The sequence below is a fragment of the Macrobrachium nipponense genome, chromosome 27, assembly GCF_015104395.2.
Source record: "Macrobrachium nipponense isolate FS-2020 chromosome 27, ASM1510439v2, whole genome shotgun sequence".
NCBI classification, from domain to species: Eukaryota; Metazoa; Arthropoda; class Malacostraca; order Decapoda; family Palaemonidae; genus Macrobrachium; species Macrobrachium nipponense.
Window position 1 is genome coordinate 63538993 of NC_087216.1, and position 10000 is coordinate 63548992.

The window sequence follows — 10000 nt, forward strand, 5'->3', positions numbered from 1 at the left end:
CACAAGGTTATAATGAATACCTTTGTTATAGCCTTGAGGATGCCACTATGAGTCGTGAAACGTTAGCCAAATAAATGCACCTGAGTACGATACCTTTCTCAATGGTTCCCCTGATGATATATATATAATATATATATATATATTATATATATATATATATATATATATATATATATATATATATATATATATATATATATATATATATATATATATATATATATATATATATATATATACCCGATTCACAAATCCCTTCTGCATTGCAACAACGCATAACTCACATTTCTTATGTAATTTCCTCTTCACGACATATATTGCAGAGTCTTTCATCACCTTTTTACGGTAATTAAAAGTTTTTTTGCTTCTTCCCTTTCTTTAGCTTTTTATCTTCTCTCTCGTTATGGTGATTCCTTTTACCTTTTAATGATAATTGTTTTTCCACTCAACACGGACATATCAGGTATATCTCTCATCTTTCGTTTATTACTAAAATTGAGGTCGTTATGAATTAGTTAAACTAATTTGCTTATTACATTTGCGTGTCTGTGTTGGGTTGTCTTCGATGTTTTGATTCGCTGGTTTTATCATTATTGTTTTTATTGCATAGTGATTTCGTGATTATATTAATTACAATTACAGCCTTTATCTCTTTGCTGCAATGCTTTTTTAATCTTTATCGTTTCTTCCTCCGTTTCAATCTTTTCTTGTCGTCATATCCCCGCTCCCCCGTTGATGTTTTAATGCATTCATTTTACTTTCTCTACAAAATGTTAACAAATAAATTACTTTGGAATACCGTTACCCAGACATAAATACTGTCATAACCGAAATAAAATAAAATAAATTACATGCTCTTCAATCTTTTAGAAGTATATAATGCCAAATATAAATCAACATCCGTGTTACTTTTAGAATTTTCTTAAAAGCGTTAAATTCACTCCAGATTTTAACGTTTTCAAAATATTTCCAAAATAATACGGGATTTTAATTTATTCTCATAGCACGACAAAGGATCGTATTATATTTATCAAATCTAAATCTGATAAATAAATTAACATAAACAGCAAAAATGGATGTCGAAATATACGATTTTGCAGTACGCTGGATAAACAGCAAAAATTTGAATAGAAAAGAATTTTCTCCATATTCTAATGCAAGAAACGAGATTTTCATTTCATGATCACAGAAAAAAGACTGGGAATTTTTTACACCCACATTATTTATTTAATAATAATTTGTCATTTTTCAGAAATGAAAGAATGCCCCGAATAAATGAATGCTCGGTCTGCGTCTGTCATCGAAAAAGAGAAACCTGAGTAATGTTCCTTTAGTATGAGAGAGAGAGAGAGAGAGAGAGAGAGAGAGAGAGAGAGAGAGAAGAATACTGGGTGGCAAAAAGCAATTATATTAGTTATAGGCACATTATGTACTACGTAATATATATATATATATATATATATATATATATATATATATATATATATATATATATATATATATATATATATATATATATATATATATATATATATATATATATAATATATATATATATATATATATATATAACTGATTCACGAAGATATGGAACGTGATGAACGTATAAATAAAGGCAAATGTCAAGAAGGAAAAGTTTAACAATGGAGTGGATGCTAGGCCTTTCGACACACGGTCCTTTACTAGCAGACTGATGAAAAAAAAAAAAAAAGTGGGGTTCCAAGAAAGCCCATGTGATTAACTGATGAATACAGATATCCCTGAGGATGGGGATTGTAAAGGAACATATGCCCCATGGAATCCAACACAAAGATTAAGCCAAACTGGCTTGAAAGCAGGAAGTCAATTTTTGTAAAATGAACACTCAAAATCTGCTAACGATACGAATACATATAAAATATATACAAGGTAACTAATTAGTAATTAAGTCAGTGATTTGATCTTTAAGGTCATTCTTGAATAATATTACTAATCATCTTCTTTCCCACCGTTACCCCTACACTAAGGGGTCGGTTGCCTGATGCGCCTTTCCTTACAACATCAGGAATGGTTTATTATTTGGCAAAGGGGTTTTTACGACCTCATGTCCTTGCTGTCATCAACCACTATTATAGCAGTGGGCCTCGCCTTTGACTAAAAAGTCCGCCTGCAAGGCAGCAGTTTCCGTAGATATAGGCAGTGGGCCTAGCCTTTTACTAAGCAGTAAGACTGCAAGGCAGCAGTTTCCACAGTTATTGGCGGTGGGCCTAGGCTTACTAAAAAAGCACAATTTCAAGGCATACAAGCCAGAGCTAAAGATGAAATTACAGCTGGAAGCAAGCTGTATAATAGCAGATTCTAAAAGATTTGGTTAAGTGAAATCTTCCGATCTGGCAATCACGAAATCTTCTAGAATCTTCAATTATACAGCTTCCTTCCAGCTGCAGTTTCAACTTTAGCCCTAGCATGTATTATCTGGACCGCATTAGAAGAATATTCGAGAATGACCTTAAAGATTAAATCACTTATTTAACTACTAATGACTTACCTTATATATATTTTCTACATATTCGTATGTTTAATAGTTTTTGAAAGTGTTCATTTTGAGAAATTTTTTATTGTTTCCCAAAAAGGAGAATACATTAAGTGTTGTACTTTTATGAATGTGTAATCGGTTTATTCATTCCAAGGTCATTTTCGGTGGTCAGTCTCTTCCCCTGTATGATCCTTAAATTGACTGAGTCAGTTGGATTAATCCTTTGTAAAACCTGTCAAAGATTTACCTTTGTTTTTGGAGGTCTACTCATTCTTCAACTGTGTTGGATTCCAGGTGCATCTGTTCCTTTATGATCCCCATCATAGGGATATCTGTATTCATCGGTTAATTACATGGGCTTTCTTGTACCGTCACTTTTACATTTTTCATCCGTCTGCTATACTATTTCCAAAATGACCAGAGCTCTCTGACACGTGTGTATTTAATCTCTGCATATCTGCCAAATTTTTAACAACAACAGAGAGATAAAACCATTTCCCCCATCACAGATATCAAATATAATCTTTTCCGTTACGCAGAATTCTAAATAAATTACATAGGTTCAAGATTGATAAAGTTTTTTGTTATGCGATAACAAGAAACGGAATCAAATTTTCTATCAACATGGCATCTCATTGTGGTGCTGTTCCCAATATTTCAGACAGTTCCACGCGCGTTTAAATCCACGAATGAGCCGCATCGATTCTCTCCAGGGAGCAGTTTCGGTACACATGTCTGGAGACAGTTCTCCTTTCTACATATATCTTGATTTCTTAATATCGTAGGTATAGAATAAATTGGTGAGCAGGGAAATATGAAGTAAAGCATAACAGAATGAGTTTGACGAGTGATAAAATAAACAATCGTATATAGACAGATCACTCTCTCTCTCTCTCTCTCTCTCTCTCTCTCTCTCTGACAAAATAATAGATAGGAAACAATGACTTACTATTGCTTGAATACGACATGGCAAAGTTTTGGCCTGACTGAAGTGTGGAGTGACTTTGACACCGACTTACAAGTCATTCCTGGTCATCTCACAGCCATGGATACACATTATCTTCACATGCGAGAAAAGGCAATCGTATGCAAAATAAATATGTATTTTCTAGAGGAAAAGGCGAATGGAGGGCCTATGTTATGTTATCCCATAAAAAAGCTCTGGTTAGACTCGTTGGGCATTCCATGTTTTGTGATTACTGACCTCCCTCCCTCTCCCTCGAAACACCTTCTCTTTCTCTCTCTTTCTTTCATTTTCCTTTAAATCTGGGATGGAATGTTACTCACTGATGCAAAGGGGGTGCGGAAGGAAGGACCAAAACTCTATGGAATGGAGTGGGGGGGGGGGGGGGGGGGCGTGGTAATAAAAAAGATTGAGAATCACAGGCCTATAATAAACAATCACACAAAGCTAGATTTATAAATATTCATGTATCAAATAAAAATCCAGCTATAATAAAAATTATTATCGAGTGATTAATGATTTAGCCCCGACATTCGTCAAATCGTACCAATGCAAGATGTATTAATTAAGCATCCCTAATTTAACTAAAAGCTTTTGCATTCGAGTTTGGAGTTATTTTGAATACAGATTGATTGGCTATGAATGTATTTATTATATATTCATACATTCACACACCATGTTTCCATTTATGCATTTTAATGAAAAAGCCTTTCACTAATTTCCAGTGTCAATGAACGAGTGGACGTGTGATTGAGGGTACATTTAAGTTTTTTTTCCATATATAAAAACCGCATAGAATTTCACCTTTTCAGGATATATTTAGGTTTTAAAAAGTATGACCACTTGTTTCATCAATATTAAATGCCCAGGATGTTCGATAAGCCTGGAAGCTTACCACCAAATTACATCCATATTTATCTAGATACGTAACAGATGTTTATTATTATTAATTATTATTATTATTATTATTATTATTATTATTATTATTATTATTATTATTATTGTTATTATTAGTTATTATTTTGTTGTTATTATTATTATTATTATTATTATTATTATTATTATTATTATTTAATGGTGTTACTGTTGTTATTATTGTAAGGGTGGCTCTGAAATATCCCCGGTACCGTTAAATCTAAAACTTTGAAATCACATTTTACATAATTATTTCTAACTTCCCAAATAATGGCACTGAATCATTCATGAAAAAAGTGATTCATTACACAATGATGTTAATTACTGTACTGCAAGTCATTATCATTTATTTATACAATAAACCAACTTCATGATTTAGCATCGGGTTCATTTTTTTCGGTTAAATGCGCATGAATTTATGCAAATCCAATGTATCAATTATGCATTACTGTAATTCATGGCTGCTCAATCTCGCGGACAAGTTCAATCTATGTTATGGCGTTGCATTTCATTTCGCGCTGCATTATTTGGTTTCTATTTTTGGAGCTTTTATTATATCCAAGTTGCGAAGCGTTACTCGATATTTTCACATAAAACACCGATAAATAGTTTACGCAAATTCCCTGGCAGTTGATTTTCCTGATAATTTGTATTAAAAGCAATGGCAATGTTTCATTACTTTTGTATCATCAAATCAGTGTTTACGATGTATGATCAGCTTTCAATTAATAATAAGCATAGTACACGTAGCTGACTTTATACCAGGCCAACTTACTGTTTCTTGAAAGAGTATTTTAAGGAAAAAAATTTTAAATTGTCTGTTAACAATAATCATTATTGAATTAACATATACACATGAATATAAATATATAATATATACACAACGATATATATATATATATATATATATATATATATATATATATATATATATATATATATATATATATATATATATATATATATATATATATATATATATATATATATTATATATATATATATATATATATATATATATATATATAGCCTAAACTTCGGGAAAATTTCCTCAACTTCACTGCTTTCTGAAGAGAATTTCTGAAAAGAATTCCTGTCTGGGTTCTTATTGCACCGCTCACAAAGGAAGTTTATTTTTGATCCAGAGCAAAAAATAATAATAATAAAAAGGGACCATAAAAGAGGAGCAAAAACTCTCAGCGTCAACTCACCCAGTTCATTTCGCAAACGCAGTCTTTGATGTTCTCAGGATTATTGAGTAGAAGACGAGGATTTCTCGCCTGATAAATTATAAGATCTGCATTTACTAACTTCCAGTTTGTTTGAAATGTTGATATTTTTCAGGTTTTAAGTATTTATCTGTTTTATTTTACTTCCAAGGAAATATTTTTTAGTCGATTGCTAAATGCATATAAAAAAAACTCGTTACGATATTATGATTATATTCACGCATTCATTAACTATGTTTCAACATAAATTTTGCATATATATATATATATATATATATATTATATATATATATATATATATATATATATATATATATATATATATATATATACATGCATATATAACATCTATATACTATATATGTATGTGTATGTATTTAATAATAGGACCCCATTCAAACTGGATGGTCTCTACCGGAGAAATTTATTCCTGCATAAATATCTCCGCTTCACACCAAGTTTGAATGAAGTCTTATAGTTAACTGATTTAATACACAAAACAAGTATGTAGGGGATAAGAAGGATATATCTCAAGTATAAAAGGCCCATTAAAACACTGGTTTAAAGCTAAGAACCATACTTCGGTAGACTGACTCCCCACCCTCATCAAGTAGTGACTGACAGAACGAGTTACATTGTCGAAAATATATAGTGGGAGGTGTAGTCCTCAGCTTTAGGCCACTTTGTTTTAATGGGCCTATTATGCTTGCTATGTATATATATATATATATATATATATATATATATATATATATATATATATATATATACATAATTATATATGCTTATATGTGTGTGTATTTGTACAGTAGAGTGTGTGTGTTTGTGTGTGTGTATGCACGCGCGTGTGTGAGATATTATCGTTCTGACTGCCATCAATCGTCTGGGATAACTTCAAATAAAACCAGCATTGATGAATTATATAATATATATATATATATATATATGTATATATATATATATATATATATATATATATATATATATATATAGTGTATATATATATATATATATATATATATATATATATATATATATATATATATATGTGTGTGTGTGTGTGTGTGTGTGTGTGTATGTATGTATGTATGTATGTATTAATGTATTTATTTATATATATATATATATATATATATATATATATATATATATATATATACACATATATAAAGAAGAAATTATCTCCAGTGTTCTCTCTGTTCTGTTTGTTATTAAACTTAAGCTCACCAGGAACGAAAATCTTACAATTCTATATATATATATATATATATATATATATATATATATATATATATATATATATATATATATATATATATATATATATATATATATATATATATATATTCTTTCAAATAAAGGATGATCCCACCAAAGAGCTTCTTAGTTACTTAATAATCGTTCTTGTGGATACACTTCTAAAATCGGCTTAACAATTTTCAAACCACTTCCACTGCAGATATGAAAATAAAGCCTCAAGTCCTCCGCTTCTGATCTGATTTGGGGGGAAGAGTCCATAAGGCGTCTTACGGGAATCCGATTTTTCATTTAATCAGCAGGAGGAGGAGGAGGAGGAGCAGAAGGAGGAGGACGACGACGACGACGACTAAGGAGAAGCAAACTGAGAGAATCTTGTTTCCTGCGACTTAAATCGGCCTACCGCCGATCGCTCGAACCTCGCGTCAAACCTAATGCGATTAACCTTCTTAAGAGGAGAGGATCGTCTCTCTCTCTCTCTCTCTCCTTCCTTCCCTTAGGAACCTTAAGGGAGGTGAGAGGAGGAAGTAGAAGGGAGAAAAGCCGGTTAATAAGGGAAATTTAGTATCGTGGTGATTATCAGTAAAGTTGGCATTTTGTTGTATTTATATTCCGGGGATATATTGTGGAGGCTAGATTGAGTTGGGAGATGATCACATTATGAGGACTGAGATACCAGAGGTGCTCACTTTCAACCTTGCCTTAGGAACATTAGTCATCATCAAGCCCCCGAGAGGGATATTCAGACTCCACCGAATATGTCTGAGGTGAGGAGTGAGCAGAAAGTGAGGAGAGAATCAGCTTCTCTGGATGACATTTCCTTTTGCAAACTGAGTCAGTCTCAAGTCCTCAGGTTCTCCAAAGACTTTCCTTAGAAGGGAAAGGGAAAGTTTTTTTCTAAAGTCCAATTTTTTTTATTTGAATAATTATCTGGAAATAATATATACAGAAATGTCTAACACTTTAAATATAAATTCTTTATAAATTGTTTTGTTTGTAATAATAATAATAATAATAATAATAATAATAATCATAATATAATAATAATAATAATATAATAATAATAATAATAATAATAATAATAAGAATAATAATAATAATAATAATAGGGGCATAAAAGACCAGCTCCTGATAGACAAAATGGTAATGAAGAACAGTAGGAGAAGGAAAACCAACCTAAGCATGGCATGGATAGACTATAAGAAAGCCTTCGACATGATACCACACACATGGCTAATAGAATGCCTGAAAATATATGGGGCAGAGGAAAACACATTCAGCTTCCTCAAAAATACAATGCGCAACTGGAATACAATACTTACAAGCTCTGGAATAAGACTAGCAGAGGTTAATATTAGGAGAGGGATCTTCCAGGGAGACTCACTGTCCCCGCTACTCTTCGTAGTAGCCATGATTCCCATGACAAAAGTACTACAGAAGATGGATGCCGGGTACCAACTCAAGAAAACAGGCAACAGAATTAATCATCTGATGTTCATAGACGACATCAAGCTGTATGGTAAAAGCAACAAGGAAATAGATACCCTAATCCAGACTGTAAGGATTGTATCTGGGGACATCAGGATGGAGTTTGGAATAGAATAATGCACCTTAGTCAACATACAAAATGGCAAATTAACAAGAGGGGATATAAAACACCAAGAGATGAAGGACACGATCAGGAAAGAATATATGCAGAGACTCAAGGCGATACTCAAGTTCAAACTCAATGCCGGAAATATGATAAAAGCCATAAACACATGGGCAGTGCCAGTAATCAGATACAGCACAGGAATAGTGGAATGGACGAAGGCAGAACTCCGCAGGATAGATCATAAAACCAGGAAACATATGACAATACACAAAGCACTACACCCAAGAGCAAATACGGACAGACTATACATAACACGAAAGGAAGGAGGGAGAGGACTACTAAGCATAGAGGACTGCGTCAACATCGAGAACAGAGCACTGGGGCAATATCTGAAAACCAGTGAAGACGAGTGGCTAAAGAGTGCATGGGAAGAAGGACTAATAAAAGTAGACGAAGACCCAGAAATATACAGAGACAGGAGAATGACAAACAGAACAGAGGACTGGCACAACAAACCAATGCACGGACAATACATACGTGGCAATGGCTACAGAGGGGAGAGCTAAAGAAGGAAACTGAAGGAATGATAACAGCGGCCCAAGATCAGGCCCTAAGAACCAGATATGTCCAAAGAACGATAGATGGAAATAACATCTCTCCTATATGTAGGAAGTGCAATACGAAAAATGAAAACATAAACCACATAGCAAGCGAATGTCCGGCACTTGCACAGAACCAGTACAAAAAAAGGCATGATTCAGTAGCAAAAGCCCTCCACTGGAGCCTGTGCAAGAAACACCAGCTACCTTGCAGTAATAAGTGGTACGAACACCAACCTGAGGGAGTGATTAAAAACGATCAGGCAAAGATCCTCTGGGACTATGGTACCAGAACGGATAGGGTGATACGTGCAAATAGACCAGACGTGACGTTGATTGACAAAATCAAGAAAAACGTATCACTCATTGATGTCGCAATACCATGGGACACCAGAGTTGAAGAGAAAGAGAGGGAAAAAATGGATAAGTATCAAGACCTGAAAATAGAAATAAAAAGGATCAAACAAAAACTTCTTTCAGTTTTCTTCTGAAGATTGAAAAAGAAACCCACAAAATCACTTTGTAACTTGTTTACTTCTAAGTATTTACATTTACTTTTACTCCACACTGCTGGGCCTTGACCCAGGCTAACTTCCCAAACATCTCTTGAGAATGGGCCACAGAAGGGCCTGAAAGTACTCGAGTGTGGAGTAAAACTAAATGTAAATATTTAGAAGTAAACAAGTTACAAAGTGATTTTGTGGGTTTCTTTTTCAATAAGAAGGATATGGGATATGCCAATGGAAATTGTACCCATAATTATAGGAGCACTAGGCACGATCCCAAGATCCCTGAAAAGGAATCTGGAAAAACTAGAGCCTGAAGTAGCTCCAGGACTCATGCAGAAGAGTGTGGTTCTAGAAACGGCGCACATAGTAAGAAAAGTGATGGACTCCTAAGGAGGCAGGATGCAACCCGGAACCCCAC